The following is a 20929-nucleotide window of genomic DNA, read 5'->3' on the forward strand; positions in this document are numbered from 1 at the left end:
CAAGAATTTTTAGTTTCAAAAGACGAAGTTTATGTAAAGGAATAGATCACAATGTAAAAGTCAGTTTTCCCATCCCAGGTTTCAAAAAAGAGAGGCAGTTAGAGAGGAGACGAGCAAGTGTAAATGCCCATGGAATCCAAGAGTGGTGGCTGCATCCTGGCCTTGGGTGAGTCCTTGGGTGGAGAGATGTTGGAAAACTCCACATTTATGGGTGTGGGGGCTGAAGAAGAAAGGATACCTGTGACATTGTGTCCATCTAAACCCCAGGAGGCACTCTGTGACACCATGGTGTGTAAATAACGGAAAGGTTGTTTGATGTGTTGGGTCAGAAACATACAGAATTTATCTGGAGGGCTTAGGGGTTGTTGAGAGAGCTGGATGATCTGGAGGGACTACATGGTGGAGACAAAGAGGACAGAGAGAGATCTGAGTAGACAGAGAGCAGGGACCCAGTAGAGTTATGGACGTCTCAGAAGGCACCAGCCAGGGAGAGATTTGGCAGCTGGTAGACCCTCACACTTGATGCTGTGGACTTTGAACCAACCTCAGGGGAAGGGGAGAGAACAGGCCCTCAGCTGACTGATACACTGAGTTGTTTCACATTCACTGTATTGCCACCAGGTGAAATGAGACATTAAGATAGGAATTACATTTACTTATGAGAAGTAGAGTACATTTTTGCCCCTTCTGAGTTTGTACCCACTCCACAGAGAAGAATTGTCAGAACTCAGACTTTCTTTCACCCTTTTATCTTTTTTTTTGAAGATTTGCACCTGAGCTAACATCTGTTGCCAATCTTCTCTTTTTTTCTTCTTCTTCTCCCCAAAGTTCCCCAGGACACAGTTGTATATTCTAGTTGTAGGTCCTTCTAGTTCTGCTATGTGGGATGCTGCCTCAGTATGGCCTGATGAACAGTGCTAGGTCCACACCCAGGATCTGAACTGGCAAAACCCTGGGCCGCCCAAGCAAAGCGAATGAACTTGACCACTTGGCCACGGAGGCTCTCTTCCTCTCTTTCTTACAGTCACGCTCCACCTCTGGCTTGTGGTTTCCTCTTGTTTCGCTATATTATCAGGCAGGCTCTGGGTGGGTGGTGGCTGCAGGAAGCCTCAGACATACATGTAACCAACTAGAAACTCAAGGGAAAAGAAAGAACCTCTTTGCCAACAGCTCCCTCAAAGCACCAGGGCTAACTCTCATGGAACTGTTTTGCACCATGTCCTTGAACCAATCACCGTGACCACTGAGATGGGGTATGCTCATATGGCTGACCTGAGTTACAGCCTACATTGAAGCTGGTGATGGGGTCAGTTGATCTCCATTTCCTAAGGGAAAACTGAGGGTGATGTTCCTAGGAAGGCAGCAAGATACTGGACAGGCTGAAGTAGCAGAGAGATCCACCACAGAAATATTTCATAAATATTTGCTTAAATGAGTGAAACAAACAAAGCCTTCAAAATCTGAGACCAGACTTTTTGCAACTATACTACATTACCTCTATCTTTATTCCATATTTCATATACTAACATCCCTTATGGAACAAGAAGTGGGAACTTGGCCACCCTAAAATGGTGTTCACTCTGTAAGATGGTAAGTAAGCTGTCTAATCATGACACATTTTGTGTAAGACTTATAAATTTTTAATGGTACTTCCATGGTACCTAGCTTTCAAGATTTAAAATCTTATAAAAGTTTAATAGTGAGTTCATAAGTAGCAAGAGAGTGGGAGAAGTGAGGTGAGAGACTGCGTTTTGAAGTAAGCAATCTGACTAGTTCCAAGTGCCATGTGAATTTGAGGGAGAGTCATACATCCTGAAGAAATAAGTTTTATTTACTCATAAAGTTTCTGAGTTCTCCTCAGCTTTACCTCTTATGGTCAAGGGTCCACTGGGTCTTTGGGGCCATGAGTCAACTCTGCTTATTCCCCAAGATAGACTATAAGCTCTATGAATGCAGGGGCTGTTCTTACCTGCACACTCTGACTGGCACAGGCTGGTCACATGGCAGAACCTCAATAAATACTTACTAAATGAGTGAATGAATGAATGAAGTATGAGCAGTGGCTTACATCAATAAAAGTAGTACAGACATACTCAATTTTGACTTTTATAGACTGTTATATAGACTCAATGTTATATAGAATATTATTTTTTAAGTTTTGTTTTTTTATGCTCTATATGGATTGATATTAAAATTATATTGCACCCTGTATTTCTCCTCTCATGGCAGTTATCATGCTTGTTAATAACAGCCAACATATAATGAATCTTACCATGTAGCAGGCTCTCTTGTAAGTACAATTCACTTAATCTCTGCAACAACTCTAGGAGGTTCTGTTATTATGCACATTTTTTATTACACAGCTTGTTGCTTGTAGAGTGCCAGGATCTGATCCTGGCAATGGGGTTTCTAAGTGTGTATTCTAGCTTCCAGACTTACAGTGCCTTTTGTAAATACTTGTTTGACGTCTGTTTCTCTCTTATGTAAGCTCTATGGTACTCTCTTATCCACCACACCTAGCACAGGGCTTTGCTCATCTTAATTTGTGTCAAATGAAAGAAGAAATTAATTAGCTAATTTCCTTAGCACACACTGATTGACAGGAAAGAAGAGTTAAAAAGTGTGTTAGCTATCAGAGAGTTTACAGATTTCTTAGAGGATGTAGAGAGCATATAATACATTACATTTGAGAATAGCTGAATATTTAATGGAGATACATAGATGATAGATAGACAAATAGATATTCAGCATTTATAGTCTGGTTTTAGTTAGACTTACTTCTTCTCAGGCTCGGATTTGAATACTTAAATCATCATATTTTAGGTCTGGGTTGGTATACATGTCACAATTAATCAAAATCTTGACACTTTTCTACATAAGAAAACTATTTTTACTTTAGTGGCTTTTTTGAATTACTTCTTGTAAGTGCACTTATAGACACAATGGAATGGAAGAAATCTTTCTAGACCTGAAATACTTAGGTCTATTATAATTGACATTTTATTCTGAATCACCAGCACTCTACACATTAAAAGAATGATGCAATAAGTTATGAGGAATATTGGTATCAAATTCTTTTAAATATTCATGTTTATAAGCCATCGTGTGCAACAGTCTTCAGCATTTCCTTAATTACGTCAAGTATAAGTGAGAAATACAAAGATAAATCATAGAAAGGATTACAATAATAGTATATTTCATAACTCCCTTAAGATTTCATTTGTTCTTTAGAATTTTACTTGGCCAAACAGGTGTTTTTAGCTGTCACGTGTCCCTCTAGATACATATCTGTTTTATTTAATATTTGTTGTGGGGGCCAAAAGTGAATTATCTTTGGAGGTCCAAAACAAACTCTACGCTTAATATGGATAAATCACCCAAACTGATGTTCGCTATTCACCAAATTAGATTGTGGGAAAAAAATGAAAAGAATCTGCAATTTCAAGGAATCTCCTCTGAAATTGCAGATGCTAGAATTGAGATATAATTATGTGATCTAATTTTCCCATAATTGCTAGCATTTTCTCCCCCATGGTGATAATCTCCTTTAACTTCATCCTAGTCAAATTTCATAACTTCTCAGTCCCATTGTCTTAGGTTGGATCTGTAGATCCAGGGCTTAAAAGGTATGGAAGAGGGTCTGGTCTCTTACCTTCCTCTCTCCCTTCTCCTTTTCTTTCTGAGTGCTTACTCTTCTAGTGCTGCACTGGGGATGAAGTGGAGGACAAATGATATTCCCTTAGGTGACTGCTTGAGGAACAGTGGAGTCCCCTTCATTTGTTGGCAAAAAAAAAATCACATTAAGGGTTGTCCCTAAGGTGTGCAGGATCCTGGACAAATATATTTTGTGTGTGGCCCCTGTCTAACAAATAATTTGTTTAAAAATATACTATAAAATTCATGGACTCATATAAGGTATAGTGATTTATCAATGGAAATTTAATATAGTGGGTAGAGAAGAGGTATTTACACATTTGTTTAGTGTCGAGTCAGTGCAAGTAGACTCTCTTCATAGAGCCCACACCCCATCTCTTTCTGTTGAGGTCCAGGAACCATCTCTTTGTGCTCTTTATTGTCAAATGTGCTGTTCCCAGCTAACTTCATATCTCCCCCTGTGAGATAAAGGTACCGAGGCTGTTATTATTCACAATTCCCTAATACCATATACTTAATGCTGCTTGTGGCATTACTCATGAGGCTGCATTATTCTGTGAGCAGTGGCTTCCAGGAGTCTCTCAAGGTTGTTACTTTGCTTTGTTGATGATAACATAGGTAAGTCTTATCCAGCGTAAGCAGGAAAATGTGAACAACAATTTGTTTTCTGGCTATGTCAAATTTATCCTTCAAAATTTTACAGTGTAAACATAGGACAGTTCACCTTCCTTCAATGTCTTTTCTTGAACTCATCAGCACCACAATCACTGCACTCCTAGAATGTGACATCTTCATTGTGGAAGTCACCCAGACACTGGTTTACCCATGTGGGCACTTTTGTCAGTTCTTTGGAGGGCCCTACAGGCCCTATAAAATTTCGCGGTGCAGAAAGTCCAGCTGAGGCTTCCTCCTCACCTCAGCAATGACCAAAGGTGGGCCATCTCACACTCCTGTTATCAGGACCCTTCAGCAAGCAGGTAGCCCTCTATGGTCCAATAAGAATGCTTAGGATTCAGGCACCATTCCAAGTCTCTACTTCTTGACCCACGAAGAACTCTTCTTGATCCATTTGGGAAAGCCAAATAGTGGAAACTGAGTGACCCCTGGCACACTGCCTTTCTTAGGTCTGACACCTCTTTTTACTTTAGCATCAGGGCACTTCAGAGCTCAGCAAATTTCAGAGAAGAAACCTGTTTCTAACTTGGTGGAAAGAAGATGCCTGTAGGTACTCCCCTTCTTATAGGAGGAGAACAGATTGAGGAGAGGAAATGGAGGAGAAGGGAAGATTGCTTCACCCACAATGGTTTCTTAGAACAGAACTTCTTATCCACCTCCCCCTACAATCCCCTGAATAGACACGGAGTCATGAGATGCATGGTCCAGATCCAGCACTTTCTGCTTCAGCAGTCAGCTCCTTCAGGGACTGCCTCAGCTGGAGAGCTGCCCTTTTCAGGATCACATCCTTCTTGGGACAACTTGTGTCTACTCTGCCGACTAAAGGATAGAAGAACAAGACCTGGTCATTTCTGCCCCATGTGGGGCACTCTGGAGCGAGCACTGCTCCCTCTAGGGTGCCCTGTCAGGTTGGTTGAGGCTTTGCCTATCCCGCATCACAGTTCAACTTCTCCCTCTGCCTGAGCCTGCTTCCTCCTCCTGCCTTTCACAGGTTTTTTTCTAAGAAACATCTTGTTCCCCAAATCCCATCTGAGCATCTGCTTCCAGAGAATCCAGCTGGTGACCTCCCTCAACCCACTTTTATATGGACTGGGAAGCAGTGGAAGGGGAGGAGGAGATTTCAGAGACAGTTCCCTCCTTGTAAATGTTAGGCTCAGGTTTCCATAGGGACAGCATGGTGTTTGTTTCTTTCTCTTTCTCTCTTTCCTTCCTTCCCTCCTTTCCCTCCCTCTCTTCTTTTCTCCCTTCTCTCTCTCTCTCTCTTTCCAGGGTTGTAGCTCTGGTTGCTGATTCCCGGAGAGGAGGAAAGATGGCCTCACCATAACGTATCACCTTAGTTCCACAGGCATTAGTTTGTTTGTACCCCACCCAGTCTGAAAGCATTTGGAGGGCAGAACTTGTCTTAATTTTTTTTGTGTGTGTGTGTCTTTCCCAGAACTTAATACAGTTCTGAGCACAGAATTAGTGCTTAACATATGTAGCTTTTTTCTTCTCTTCCTCCTTCTCCTTCTTCTTCTTTTGGAAACTGTCCAAACTTATCTAGTTCTCCAATTGCTCTGGGGCTGTACCTATGACTCTCTCCATGGCCACTAGTTCAGCCCTGGAGTAGCTGCCACCTTCTCTTGCAAGGGCTGCTGCTCCACAGTCTTAAGAGATAATCTTGCTTTCTCTCTTGTGCCTCCTCAGGCTGACCTCCAGAGAACAACCCAGAGGCTCTCTAAAGAGTAAGTCAAATCACCTAATTTCGGTGGCTTTCCACTTGGTCTATAGTGACATTCAGACTCTTTACTGTGGTCTAGACAGCCCTACCTGATGTGGCCACTGCTTCCTTAGCTTGCTCCACTCCCCCTCTTGTTCACATGCTCTAGACACGTTGGCCTCCTTTGTCCCTTAAACGCATGAGTCCTGCTCCAAGCTTAGGAAATTTGTCCTTGCTTTTTCTTCTTCTTGGAAGGCTCTTCCCACAGGTACCTGTCTGTGTGACTCTTCATTTCTTATCCAGACCTCAATTCAAATGTCACTCCTCGGAAAGGCCTTCACTGCCATCCTAACTAAAGCAGCCATGAGGAACCTCTCTCTTACCCTAGCCTATTTTATCATCTGCATGTACTTGCCATTAGCTAAAGTTAATTGACTATTTCTTTTGTATTTTTCTGACTCTTCTCTCTTGAATGTAGGATCCCTGAGTGCAGGGGCTCGGTCATGTTTCCTGCTCTGTCCCTAGTGGACAGAATAGGTCTTGGCATAAAGCAGCTGTTCAAGAAGCATTTGTTCATGACTGAACTATGATGTCTAAATGTCTCATTCATTCTGTAACTATGTTTCCTTTATTGTTCCTAATGTCCTTTTGTGCTTGGATTTTTTCTCTCTCCTTCTTTTTCTTCTTGACTACACTTGCCAATCCACTATCTATTTATTACTTTTTTCAGGAAACTAACTTCTGGTTTTATTGCTCAGGAGTCATGTCTATGTTTTCTAATTTTTTAAATTTCAATATTCTGTTGCTCAGTTTTATTTTGATGTCATCAGCATTGACCTCACTCCAGGACTTTCACTCACCATGGCACATAATTCTGGGTCTCCTGCTGACTCTCCATTAACCACCTGGGATAGACAAAGCACACCTGAATGCATGGATGAAATGTCAACAGAAGGCACTTGGTTAGATACTAGTTGGGATGTATCTCCTGATCTGCCCTCTCAGTGAACTCTTTTTGCCAGTGAAGAGCTTTCTAATTCATTGCTTTTAGACTACTGCACTAAACAATGAACCCAACTACTGGACCAAAGTACTTGGCTGTTAGTCTAGTGAGGATTTAAGGATAAATTTGTTCCTCAGGTACCTGTGAAGTTGGGTGGCCGAAGATCTACATCAAGCACAAGAGCAGAGGTGCATTCCAGCCTCTTCCACATCCCTCCCGCCTTCTGTGTTGGTATCTCTTTTGTTCAATCCTCTGAAAAGGAGTGAGATCAAGCTCCCACCTTTTATAAGCTCTTGACCTTAGGCTGTTTTTGAAACCTAGAATAGGAGAGTGGACTAACTGAGATACCAGAAGAACATGTTGGTAGACACTCTCTGATGGCATGATCTCCCATTTTGTTTCCTAGTGTTGAGAACTAAATTAAGAAGGACACAGGGTAAAAGCAGACTATGAAGTATTTATTTGGAGATGGTCAAGGACATTTAGAATATGGCAGCCTGCTATGTCATCTCAGAGTAGGAATGATTAATGCAGTGCTTTTCTCACCACCCAAAGCACATGAAGTGCACATTTATTAAAGAAAAAACTTGAATGATTTTATTTGAATATGGACTGGGTAAAAAAGTTGGAAAATCTATCTTTCTCTTTGTGTTCTTTGTGCTAAAATTAATTCCTAGCTTAACATCTGGTTTTCTAAATCTTTCTTTATTGGTCACAAAGATAATTAGAAATCTATTTTCTGGCAGCAGATTCCAAAATAGAAGATAAGGACAATAAGGACTTAATGAGTAAAACACACATTTTTATATCCAAATAGCTTACTGAAGACAGTAAAAGCCAAACTCATTGTTTTCATTTCGTCTAAAAACTGTAAAGACCACACATATAGAACACAAATCCTTTGTTTTAATTTTGGTTTTCTTCAATTTGTAAATGACTCACACTATGGGGAAATATAGCCAGCTTTAAAAACTATAAAATATATTTATTTATATATATATATGCACACATATTTGTATATATGCTTATATTTACATACACACACTTATACATATATATCTCATATATATATAATATTATATATTTCTTGAATATATATGGCCAAGTTATATGAAGCATGACCAAGTCATCAGAGCAAGAATGCTGTCATTTAAAGTAGACTCCTCTGCATGTTTTGCTTTTTCAGAAAGTTGGAAATCAATCCTCAGAATTGAATTTTATCATGCAACTTCTATGTAACTCTAGCCTATAGTTTATTTCATAGAGAAAAGGAATAATTCAACATTGTTATTCTCAACCATGAGCTTATCTCATGGGAAGTGGAGAAATATTTGACCTTGAACTTTCCAAAGCCATGGTAAATTTATTCCTGTCAAATTTGGCCTGGTCACAGCATTTGATGCTCTTTAACCAGTCTGTCATGTAATATTCTCTCTACTCTTTCCACCCACAAGACCCTTTTAGTTTGCTTACTTTGTCACTGAATTCATCAGAGTAAGGTGCTTTTAATGCAGGTAATTAATATAAAAAGATTTGGGAGTGTAAAATATCTCAATATATATTTAAATTGAGAAGAGCTTTTCTCTCCTGCTCCATGCAGTTTCTGAGACATTTGTGTTTCTGGTATTTCATGGCTTAAGTCAATGGAAACAGGGTAGAGAAGAATGTGTGTCTGTGCGGGGTAGCGAGAAAAGGTTGTTTCAGCCTGACAGGGGAGTGGAGAGGCAGCCAGGAGTGGGGAACTGGGGAGGACTGGGATTAAGCCTGGAAAAACAAAACGTAGCCAGCTCATAGAGATATTTGAATACCAGGTTAAGGATTAGATTTTATCATGTTAAATACAGTTGATCCTTATTATTCATGGATTTTGCTTTTGAGAATTGCCTCCTAGCTAAAATTTATTTGTAACCCCAAAATCAATACTCACAGTGCTTTCACAGTCATAATGGGACACGCACAGAGGGGGGAAGAATTTGAGTCACCTGATGCGCATGTTCCCAGCTGAGGCTGAACCAGGCAATACTCTTTGCCTTTGTTTCAGCTTTCATACTGTAAACTAGGGTCTTTCTCATGGAGATTTATACCATGTTTTTCACATTTTTGTACTATTTGTCTAAAATGGCCCCAAGAGTAGGGCTGAAGTGCTATCTAGTGTTCCTACAGGCAGGAAAGCTGTGATGTGCGTTATGGAGACAATACGTGTTAGATAGTGTTAAGTAAGCTATATTCTGCCATCAGTTGCAGTGGTGCTGACCATGTGTTCAATGTTAACGAATCAACTATATATGAATATATATATTAAATAAGATGTTTTTAAACAGAATCACACATACAGCTAGGTTGTGTATTGATAGGTTGCTGAAAATGTGACCAGAGGCTCAAAGGAACCTGACTCTACACATCACCTAGGAGGAATGGTTTGGTACTCACTAATTCATTGTTCCTGGTGACTTCATAGAACATAACTACTGTGACTGATGAAAATTGCCTATAACTTCTCTTTTCCTCAAATGCAATAGGAAGTCACTGAAAGGTTTAAAGCAGAAGACATGCTATATAGCATGCATGTGCATGTTTGTGCCCATTTTGATGACATGAAGCAAGAGATATCTGCCTACATGTTTTGAACAACATTTAGATTTGGAGCCACTCCTTAAAGTTCTGTTACGTAGAGTATTGCAATTTGTGGTGGATCCAGTGTTCTTTCTAACTGTAGTGCATGTTTGCATGTTCACGTGTGCACACACAGAGTGCTGCCTACCCTTAAACCTGGACTAAATAGGGGACCCTACCACAGGCCCTATGCTTTAGAGGTCCCCACCCTGGACCTACTCCAGCTGTTCCCCTCATTATAGACTTTGTCCAGTGTGTCAGACAAACCGGGTGTACCCACATGAAGCCCATGCAATTGCCCATCTACCTCGACCTACAGCACCTAGATTTCCAAAATGGACCCAAGCCCACTTCCTCTTCCTTTCATCTATCCACCTAGGTGCTGGCAGTGCTGATGGTGTGTGCACCCCAGGCCTGAGGGGTATCATGGGCGGTGTGGAGAAAGGTTTCATGTGAGATCTGTATGTATAATGCTCAAGGGCCCCTGCAGTGAGAGACAGCTGACCTTGGGAAGCAAAGGGAGTGGTCATAGGCTGGGGCCAGAAGCCAGCGAATGGCTCTCCTCAGCCTGATGTATTCTATAGAGGAAACTGGAGGAGCCCTAAAATTCTAAATTTATATCTGGACCTCTAAGTAGTTACAGAGATTTATGTTTCATGGTAGGTGGGTACAAAATATTTTATTTAGTCATTTATTAGCTTGGTTTATAATAAATATTTACAAATATGCTATGGGGAGCTTCATTTGTACTCTCACCCTGGTCCCGAAATGTTATGGGCCAGACTGTGTACACGCACACACACACACACGCGCACATATCTGCCCTGATTCAACTAGATATAGCAGCTCCTATAGCTGCATCATTATCTAATTCAACTAATATTTTTGAGCACCCTTTGTGTGCCAGGCATGGGTTTAAGCACTGAAGATTGAATAGTGCTCTAGTGCAGTAGTTCTCAATCCTGCATGCACATAAAATTTTTGAGAAGGACATTAGAAACCCTGATCCTGGGCTATACTCCCAAACCAGCTATCTGGGGATGAAACCAAGGCATCAAATATTTTTTAAAGTTTCCTGAACAATTGTAATATATGATAAAGATTGAGAGCCGCTGTTCTAGTGGAATAAAAACTACTTAAATGCTGCTTATTCTGTGTCAGGCATGGTTTGAAGCACTCTACATGTAGTGTCCCTTTTAATTTCCACAATAAACTTCTGAACTAGGCACAATTGTATCCCTACTTGACAGATGAAGAAACTCACACACTGAGAGGTTGAGTAGATTGTCCAGGGTCATGCAGCTAATAAGTATCAGGATGGTACCAGGGCAGTGAGGATTCAGAGTTCCTGCTGTAAACTGTTACTTCACATTACTTCTGGCCTCAGTGGGTTGGTCCAGGTGAGGCCCCCTGACTCAAGCCAATCAATAATCTTCCCTAAGAATTTTAAATGGAAGGAGTGGTGGGGATGGGAAACAAGGAAGCTGTGAGGGGGCATAATGCTTTCTTGTGAAGGAAGACTATCTACACTAGAGATGAGGCTGTTATGAATGAGAAGCACAGCTGAAGAACACTGGATGCACCCCAAACCTTTATTTTAGCTATTTTTAAGGCCCAGCCAGATCCCTGCTCTTTCTGTGATTTGGCTATATGCACTTCATTTGAATTCCGTTAACCATCAAATTCCCATTTTGTCTATGCTAGTTCAAGTTGGGAGTCATTTGTGAATAAAAGTGTTGACTAATCCTTAGTCCATTGGCTATATTCTCTAAATACCACATTTAGTTCACTCAAGTAGCAATGTGGAATGAGTTTATCATGAAGACTACATCCATGCCTCCATCATGATTTTAGATATTTCTCAATTTGTGATGTTGAGACAGTTGCCTAAACTTGCAACACAAGCATGAGAGTCTTCAGGAGCAGCTGATTCCTCCTGCAGAATTGAAGTCTCTCAAGAATGACTGCTGGTGCTCATGGTCAATTGGTCTTCTAGAATGCCATCCTGTCAGTAAATATTTTAGCCTTCACTGAATCTAGTATCACGAGAAATCTTTTTACAGCCAAGATTTTGACTCCATAAATGGTCAAGAAAATATACAACATGCTTCTGGGCAGGATCCTTTGTTTCTTTGTTTTTATTTAAATGAAAACCTCCTAGCATATTAATTCCAGACTATGAACTGATTGATATCAAGTCAATCCTTGAGCATTAAGGTGATTACGTGCAGCAAGGAGTCTCCTGAATTTTCAGACTGTAGAATGTATTAATTTGTTCCCTGGTGGCATTTAAGAATGGCTTTACACTGCTTACTGTTGTCCAACTTAAAAAAAAAAAAAACAGATTACATTAACTCTGGATGATACTGTTTTAGATAAACAGTAAAACGGGCAAGAGATGAGCAAGCCTTCAGTATTCAGTATTTAGCAGTTGAAATATACTCTGGGATTACTTTATCTTCTGTCACTGCATGAATAACTACGGAAGCCCAGAAGACTCTATTACAAACATTGAAGCGCTGCATCACAATATTATAAAATCTCCCTGCAGTTAGCAGCATTCTAGCTACAACCTATTGACTTCTGGTATTGTATAATATCTACTTCATCACCTCTTTTCTTTTTCTATAGACCTCTCCCCCAGTATAGTAAAATTTGATTTGCGTTTAAAGCATTGTCAGTATTCTATTATTACGTTTTTGTGATTCCTGAAAGGGCTTATCCTTGAACCCTACAGATCTGTACAGGCTGCAATGAGTTAAAGCATGAGTTTTGTCCCTCCAGCTCAGCACACTATGAATCCCTTCCCACCAGCAGGTGGCAGCAGAAATAAAGAAGTTAAACATCAACTTGGGACGATCCAGAGAAATGATGCCCTTTATCTAAATCTTCTGCTAGTTTCCCAAACTCATATTTTTCTCTTTGCACTCCGTTCTCCCTGATTTTGCAAATATGACAAAATAATTTATTGATGTAGCAATACGAGTTTTAATTTGACCGCTGAGGAAAAATCAGAAAGGATGGAAACCAAGTTTTATTTATTCTTTGCATTGTTTTTCCTGCCTTGGTGTTTCTCTGCCTCTAGGAGGTCCCTTGGCAAGCCTTCCAGCAGAAGTTGTTTTAAGACAATCCATCCTGGTGGTAATGAAAGCCCAAACTCATTAATGTTATTATGGTGGGTGACCCAGAAGGGGTAGGAGAAAGGTGATTAGAAGGTTAGAGAGTGGTGATTCCCCAGGACTGGGTGGGAGGAGGGCTGCAGGTTCTGGGAGTGGTAGGGACCTGCAGTCTCCTCCCCATAGTGTGGCTGGGTGAAGGCAGAACATGTGGACTTGGGTGTTGGACAGGTGTCAAGGCAATTAAGGAGGATGGGTAACTGGAGATGCCATTTCCAATATTTTGTTCTGCACAAGTTTGCTGAGATCTTCACCCGAACCTAGCATAGGGGAAGCCTCAGAATGATAATGACTGAAACTGAATGTCTTGATAACTCAGTGTGATGTGGGCTCAGGCTCAGATTTATCTAGATTCAGAGAAAATAAAGTTAAGTGACATTATTTTATACCCTCAAGTTTGTAGTTCTATCCTTTGCACAATCTTGGACTTTTATTCTACAGAAACACTTTGTCCCATAATGGGTAGGGTGCACTTTGTCCTAGCAACTTCCTCTTTCGAGGAAAAATAGAGATATTTTTCATTCCCCCCTTCATACAACATGAGCTCGCTTCCCTGGAGCGGCCACTACATAATAGGTAGCCCTACCAGCCATTGAGTGCCCTTGGGGCCATTAGTCCTTCTATTTTAATTCTTGTCACTAGTGAACAGGGGAGACAAATTTTCCTGGCTTACAAGATATTGTTTATACCTAACCTGTCCTCACCCACAATCTCAGTTGACGGGCCAAGAAACTCAGGATATAAGGATTACAGTTTTCCACCCAAGAGCTTTAAAATTTAAACCTATATTAACTATCTAAACTTAACTCACACAATTCCCCCTCCCCCAAATTTTTAAGACTCGTCATCTCAGTGATATCCCTTGAAATCTTAAAAAAGCAACTCATCAGTTTCCAATAAAAAATTTCCATAATTCTGTATTTGGTTGCTATCAGTAAGTGTAGAGAAGCTGAAGCATAAAATGATAAAATGATATACAAAGCATTAATTACAAAACTCCACTCTACAGCCCTTGTGACAGCCCCTGCATTCAGCAAACCACGCATTTCACTAAATCATAAGAAGAGAAGACTGTCACTGAAGATGCAACCCGCTGAATTCCTTGTTTGTGGTCATCTCTGAGTATGGTCCTTTTATTATCATTATTGAAAACCCGTTAGACCAGGTAACTAGTACAAATGAAAAATCAAGATACGTATCAGCAAGGATTAAAGTTAAATGAAGGAAATCACTTTTGGTTGTATAGAGATATAGAAAATAAGGACCACACAAACCTTATATAAAATCTGAAAACCTATAAAAATCCCATGGCAAACGTTTTTGGTAAAACCTTAAGACAAGGACTATAGTTAGATCAGCACTCTGAAATTTAGCCAGTAGGGGGCAGTCAAAGAGTGGCTCATAGAATTCAACTCACGCAGGCTCTTTCCACAGTTCTTGAAGAATTCCTTCTAGTAAGCTTCTGTAACTCTAGAAAGTCCTATGCATTTATTGTATCATTTCTGGGTTCTGGATTCATGTTACAGTTATAACAATTTTCTCCTTACAAAGTGTTGATTTCCTTTAAATTATTCAGGATCTCAAATTTGTGAAGTATTGTTAACTAGACCATCTTTAATTTAATGTGACCTAAACGTTTTTTAAAAAACTCACTACAAAACAGAGAATGAAAATTTTCTCTGTATCTGTGAAAAATCTGAATATAATTCAGAAATGTTGAATGAAGGATTTATCTAGTGTGAGCGAGCATAAATAGGTGGAGTTGGCAGATAAGGAAAGATAAGTAAAACTTCTAATATTTAGAGTCAAATCAGAAAAGTCAAACTCTTGGTTTTAATTTCCTAGTTACTCAAACTACCAAATCCCCCTGAGAAACAGTGGGATGGAAATGCCCTCTGGGGAGAATTTCTAGTACTTTCAGAAGAAAATTGTACAGAAATAGGCATGTTTGCGGCACTTGAGTCACTCACTCGTAAGTCACATCCAGTCTGCCCCTGGGAATTGTGAATCAGTTAAGTATCAGAATCAAGAACTTCCAATGAAGATGACATGAACTTTAGTTTTAAAAATGGGTGAACATTCAAGACTGACATTTTAATTTTTTTAAAAAAAAATTGTTTTCATATGCTAGTTGCAACAGAAATCACGCAACACAGATTCAATTCAATCCAGCAAACAACTTATAGCCACTGTGTGCCAGCCCCTGTGCCCATCACTGATGGAAGAAGGGAACAGAATATGACCAGAATAAGCAACCACCATTGTGGAAGTCGTTGTGGGGGACACTTCTTGCAGGGGATGCACCCTGATGGGATGGGGTGCTCTTGATCACTTTCTACGCCAGTGGTTCTCAAAGTGTGGCATGCTCCCCCTCCCCTCAAGCTAGCAGCATCAGCATCATCTGGGCACTTGTCAGAAGTGCAAATCAATGATGCTGTACGTGGAGCCCAGCGAACTGTTTTAACAAGTTCTCCAGCTGATTCTGCTGGGCGATCAAGTTTCACACTCAATCACTGCCCCGGCACAGGTAGATTAATCTACCTGAAACATTGGAAGAAAGAATGGGGCGTGCTTCACTCAGCTGCTCCCTTCCTCCTGCGAGTGAGCTGCAGGCAGGGAGCAGGACTTCTCATCTCCTTCTCTGACACGGGCTCTCCCTGCCCACCTGGGGATTTTGATTCTAGAATTCGTATTGCTTCTGCCTGCAGATACATGCCGCACCTTCCTAAGCTAGCCTCTTACTTATAAAGCTGATGTTAGGGATTTTATCAACCCTATTCCCTGCCTTTTCAGATTCCCGGCAGGGAAGAGGGATTACGTTTAGCGGACCCCCTTGAAGACCCTAATGAAGTAGGTGATCTAGCTGAGGAGATAGATTTAAACGAAGTTTAAGTTTAAAACAGTGTAAATCTCACAGTCTTAATATAATTACTATCTCTAAAGAACTCATCTCTTTGCAATATAAAAAGTTGTCTTTTTTTGTTTCTTTCAGCATTTTTTCCATTATTAACTTTTATTTTTGAGGAAGATTAGCCCTGAGCTAACATCTGCTACCAATCCTCCACTTTTTGCTGAGGAAGACTGGCCCTGAGCTAACATCTGTGCCCATCTTCCTCTACTTTATATGTGAGACGCCTGCCACAGCATGGCTTGCCAAGCAGTGCCATGTCTGCACCCGGGATCCGGGCCTCTGAACCCCAGGCCACCAAAGCGTAACCTGAGAACTTAAGCAGTGCACCACCGGCCAGCCCCCATATTAACTTTTTTTGGTCTCAGAAATAGCAACCTGATCCTTATAGCAAAATTAGACATTTTATAATGAGAAAAAACAAGCTGCTCACACAACTTCTTACTTTAAAAAGTGTATCTTGTGGAATATTTTAAGAAAACTTGAAGGATGGATCCATTTAACGCTCGTTTAAATATATTGGAAATTGATGACTCAGAGTGTTTTGGGTGACTTCTTTTGTAATCTTTGCATTATAAGAAGGACAGGCTTTACCTGTGGTTGAAAATTAAAATTCCTGCCCCGCTTCTCTTTGCTAGTCTCAGTCCTGCCCATTCCTTACCGCCTGGTGTGAATTTCTTTTCCTTGCCTGTCTTACTCACCAGGGACCCTTTCCTTCTCTGAAGCCCGTAGAACTCACGGCCTGGTCTTCTTGCCTGACACTTCCCCCGTCCTGTGCTCCTTCGTTAGCCATGTCCTGTTTTCTCAGATTTATTATGAATAGGCAGCATATTACTCTCCTTCATATTCTCAGCACTGTAGTAGAAGATACATACATGTATGTTGAATATAACGTTCATTTCTTATGCATCTTTAACACTTTATTTCTGAGTATTCAAGAAATGACTCAAATTTTACTTATAAAACTTTTATATAATTTAGTTGTGTACTTTTAATTGATTCATTGATTTAACTTTAGAATCTGTCATTTTAAGGAAGTCTCATGGAAACAAAGTAAATTGGTGATAGCCGAGGGCTGGGGGAGTTGGTAAAATGGAGAGTGATGGCTGATGATACAAGTTTCTTTTGGGGGTGATGAAAATGTTCTAAAATTGATTGTGGTGGTAGTTGCACAATTGTGTGAATCTACTAAAAATGACTGAATTGTACACTTTACATGAGTGAGTTATAGGGTGTGTGAAATATATCTCAACAAAGCTGTTATTAAAAACAATCTCATATGATAAAGACTAGAATGATATAGATGCAAGAAATTTCAGTATTTTGACTCAGGTACCAGTAGATTTGTCTCCATGACCTATAACATAGAATATAAAGGGAAGCTTGAAGTCATGAAAATCTTTATGAAAAACTCATAATCTTTTTCTCCTTGATTTCCCTTTTTCCAGATGTATATGAAGTGTGCTAAATCTTGCTCAATTTCTGGGAAGATTTTATTTCTAAGTTCCAAACTATTTTCACATCCAGGAAAGGGAGTTCTTCAAAAATTGATTTATCGCTTTAGATGGGAGGCTTGGTGACATGTTTTAAAACCTGCTAAAGAAGTGGAGGCAGCGCCCCCAGCTGTCCGGCACATTTGACTCTTGATTCAACAGAGTTTGGATGGAACAGACCCGGAACTCCCCTTCTTCCAGCCTCCCATCACCCTCCAACCTCCTTTCCAGCGGCATTCTCTGGGGTCATCTTGGCCTCGCCTGCCTCCGGGACCAGCCAACACTGTTTTTTGTTGTTAGCTTCTTATTGCTGAGCAACCGTGAGCTCCTAGATTACTACACAATTATTCCACCGAGGTGGAGGCCGTGGTCAACTGCCTGGTCAATCTGCATCTGTGAGCCTCCTCCACCGCCCTCTCTCTGGGCTCATCTCATCTCCACCTCAAAGATGTGGCTCTGGAGGGTGTGGGCCACCTCTTCCACCAGTTGGCCAAGGAGAAGCACGAGGGCACTGAGTGTCTCTTGCAGATGCAAAACCAGCGCTGGGGCCGTGACCTCTTCCAGTATGTACAGAAACTCTCCCAAGATGAGTGTGGTAAAACCCAGAACTCCATGGAAGCTGCCATTGGGCTGGAGAAGAACCTGAATCAGGCCCTTTGAGATCTTCATGCCCTGGGTTCTGCCAGCACATACTCCATCTTTGTGACTTCTAGGAGAGCCACTTTCCAGATGAGGAGGTGAAACTCATCAAGAAGATGGGTGATCACCTGACTAACCTCCCTGGCGGGCCGGCCCTCAGGTCGGGCTGGGCAAGTGTCTCTTCAAAAGGCTCACCCTCAAGCACCACTGGGAGCTTCCGGAGCCCAGCAGCCTTGGAGGGGCCCCTCTGTCATCCCCGAGGTGTAAGGGCTTCTGCCTGAGCCTCTCCCTGAAGCCACTAGACAGCTTTTTAACCACTCTGGAGCCCTCTCCCAAGCAGTGCACCAGATGGAAACAAAGATTTTTGCAGAACAATAAAAGAAAAGAAAGAACTGGAGAATTTGCATAGTGCATTACTAGCAACCACAAGGGTCTACTCTGTGTTAAAAATGGTTAACACTTGTCGTTCATTATCCTTGTTTTACAGGTGAGGAAACTGAGGAATGGAGACTTTAAGCCCAAGGTCACTCTGCCTGTAAGTGACAAACCCAGCTGGGAATAGTCTATATCCAGAGCCTGGGTGCTTAACCTTTGTACTTTGCTGTCTTCACTGAGTAGATCTCTATATGAAGGAGCCTTCCCATTGCCAAGTCTCATTCCTTGTGCAGACAGGAAAATAACACAACACTGAAGTGTCTGCTAGAATGGAAAAAATAACAAGAAAACATGATTATAACAAATGCTAGATTAGAGTAGGTTCAAATTCTAGCCACTTCACAGGTTCAACCAATGTGAGCATTGTCCCTAACCTGTAACCCTAGAAGCATGCTGTCCACTACAGATCTAATGAGGATTAATAATAACAATGTGTGTGAAAGTGTGCATTACCCCATGGGGACCCAGTAAATGTTTGATTTATAAATGAATGAATACAAAGTGCGTATTTTTCCAATCAAACAGGTCCTCCTTTATTTACATATAATGCTTTATGGCAGAAATTCAAAATTCTTTATAAATGTTTTCTTTTAACTCATAACCCAGCAGTTATGAAGTTGGGACAAATATCTGCAAAATTTGTAGTTTGTGGAAAAGGTATTGAGAAGGAACAATAATAAGTATAAAGAAGAAATTTTTATTTTAGTGTTTTCATGTAGATAGATGGTATTACTAGTGTTAGTACTATAATTTCCATTACTTAATTAATTCAGCCATATTTACTATAGGCTCTCCTAAGTGTCTGATATTACTTAGGCACTAGAGATAGAGCCAGCCATGAATGGGACAGACCAGGGCCATCACGGAGTTTACCTTTTAGGAGAAGAGGAGAGAGAAAGACAATAAACAAGTAAAATAAACAAATGAACAGGAGAAAGCCTGGTAGAGATGAGTGCTAATGGGTTAGCTGAAAGGATTTGGTTTAGAATGGGATGAAACCAATCCTCGGGGCTCATTTTGCTGATCCTAGAAGACATCTCCGACACTTGTAAACTATCGATTTTGCTGCAAAAATGTCAGCTGTATTGCTGTAGAGAATCTTAAATAGAGTAAGTTCTTTATAATGAGAGAACTATATAACAATAACAATCAATTTTCACAACGTGCTTTCAGGGCAGAAAGCCCCTCAAGGTGTGTGCGCTAATAGAATGACTTGATTCTGTTAAGTTATTAATAGACTTAGATGCTGAACTCTGCAGCTCTCTCCTTCAACAGGTCCTGGGAGCAGTCGCTACCACCTCCAAACAAAACCGAGTCAGGTGAGGAAGCCTGATCAATAAGAACCATCTCCATGTTCTTGCCGGGAAAAATATGCTCATTATTCCCCCTCATCTTTTCTGGAGAAAATTTTTATGGTTCTTCTCACTGATTAATCATCTGTTTATTGGTTTATCTTCAAACCGCAGGTACAGCCAGGCGGGCGTAATGTGAGACTTTTCAACAGATGCACTTTGGGACCCCGGGGTGGGGGGTGGGGGGCGATGTCTTGTAAACTCCAAGGGTGCATTCATTTTTGTGCCCAAGTATTTCTGAGGCTTCCATAACTTCAAGTGACTGTTTTGTTATGTGTTTTTGTGTAGTGATTTTTCTGTGAGTCAAGAGGGAATGTATCTGTGGACTCAATGAAAATTTGGTCCCTAAGAGATGAGAGGTCAGCACACAACACTTTATAATCTGTTGTATCCCCCTCCCCCCACCCCTTGCACCAGGGACAAAAGGAAACTCTTCTGAAAGTCAGCTACTGAAAAACAAATCTTGGGGCCGGCTCTGTGGCCAAGTAGTTAAGTTTGTGTGCTCCGCTACATTGGCGCAGGATTTCACTGGTTTGGATCCTGGGCACGGACCCAGCATGGCTCATCAAACCATGCTGAGGTGGCGTCCCACATAGCAGAACCAGAAGGACCTACAACTACAACATACAACTGTGTACTGGTAGGCTTTGGGGAGAAGAAGAAAATAAAAAACAAAATAAATCTTGGGGCTGCCCCAGTGGCATAATGGTTAAGTTCATGGGCTCTGCTTCAGTGGCCCGGGGTTCCCGGGTTGGGATCCCAGGTGTGGACCTACACACTGCTCATCAAGCCATGCTGTGGCAGCATCCCACATACAAAATAGAGGAAGATTGGCACAGATGTTAGCTCAGGGGAAATCCTCCTCACACACACAAAAGCAAAAACAAGTCTTTAGTAATATCAGCTTATATCTTAGAAAGAGGATGCTTTCTTGAATGCATCACATAGGCTTACTTTCACTTAGAGGAGAGGATACCTCCTTACTTGTTAGGTGTTATTTTCCATCTTTCCGTCCCTTGCTATTTTTTTAATGAAATGTCATTTTAAAGCCATTGATTCAATTACATGAATATTCAAATCCCACTGAATTAAATGTAAAAGTTTTTACGTTACTGATTTTATGAAACAGTATGCTGAAGTTACAAAGCAGAGTTTTATAGGTTGAACTACACGAAATTGTCATTTTGTAGGTCAAAAGCTGTTCGATACTAACAATTTTATAAAATTCAACATTAATCAGACAATCCAAGGTAAGTTTGCAATTTTATTCAGTTTTTATGTA

At 40.8% G+C, this 20929-nt stretch overlaps 1 pseudogene; it reads left to right on the forward strand.

Moving 5' to 3' along the window:
• Positions 1 to 5019: 5019 nt before the first annotated feature.
• Positions 5020 to 18269, forward strand: LOC124228186 (ferritin light chain-like; annotated as a pseudogene).
• The last annotated feature ends 2660 nt before the right edge of the window (positions 18270 to 20929 follow it).

The sequence above is a fragment of the Equus quagga genome, chromosome 16 (genome assembly GCF_021613505.1).
Source record: "Equus quagga isolate Etosha38 chromosome 16, UCLA_HA_Equagga_1.0, whole genome shotgun sequence".
NCBI lineage: Eukaryota > Metazoa > Chordata > Mammalia > Perissodactyla > Equidae > Equus > Equus quagga.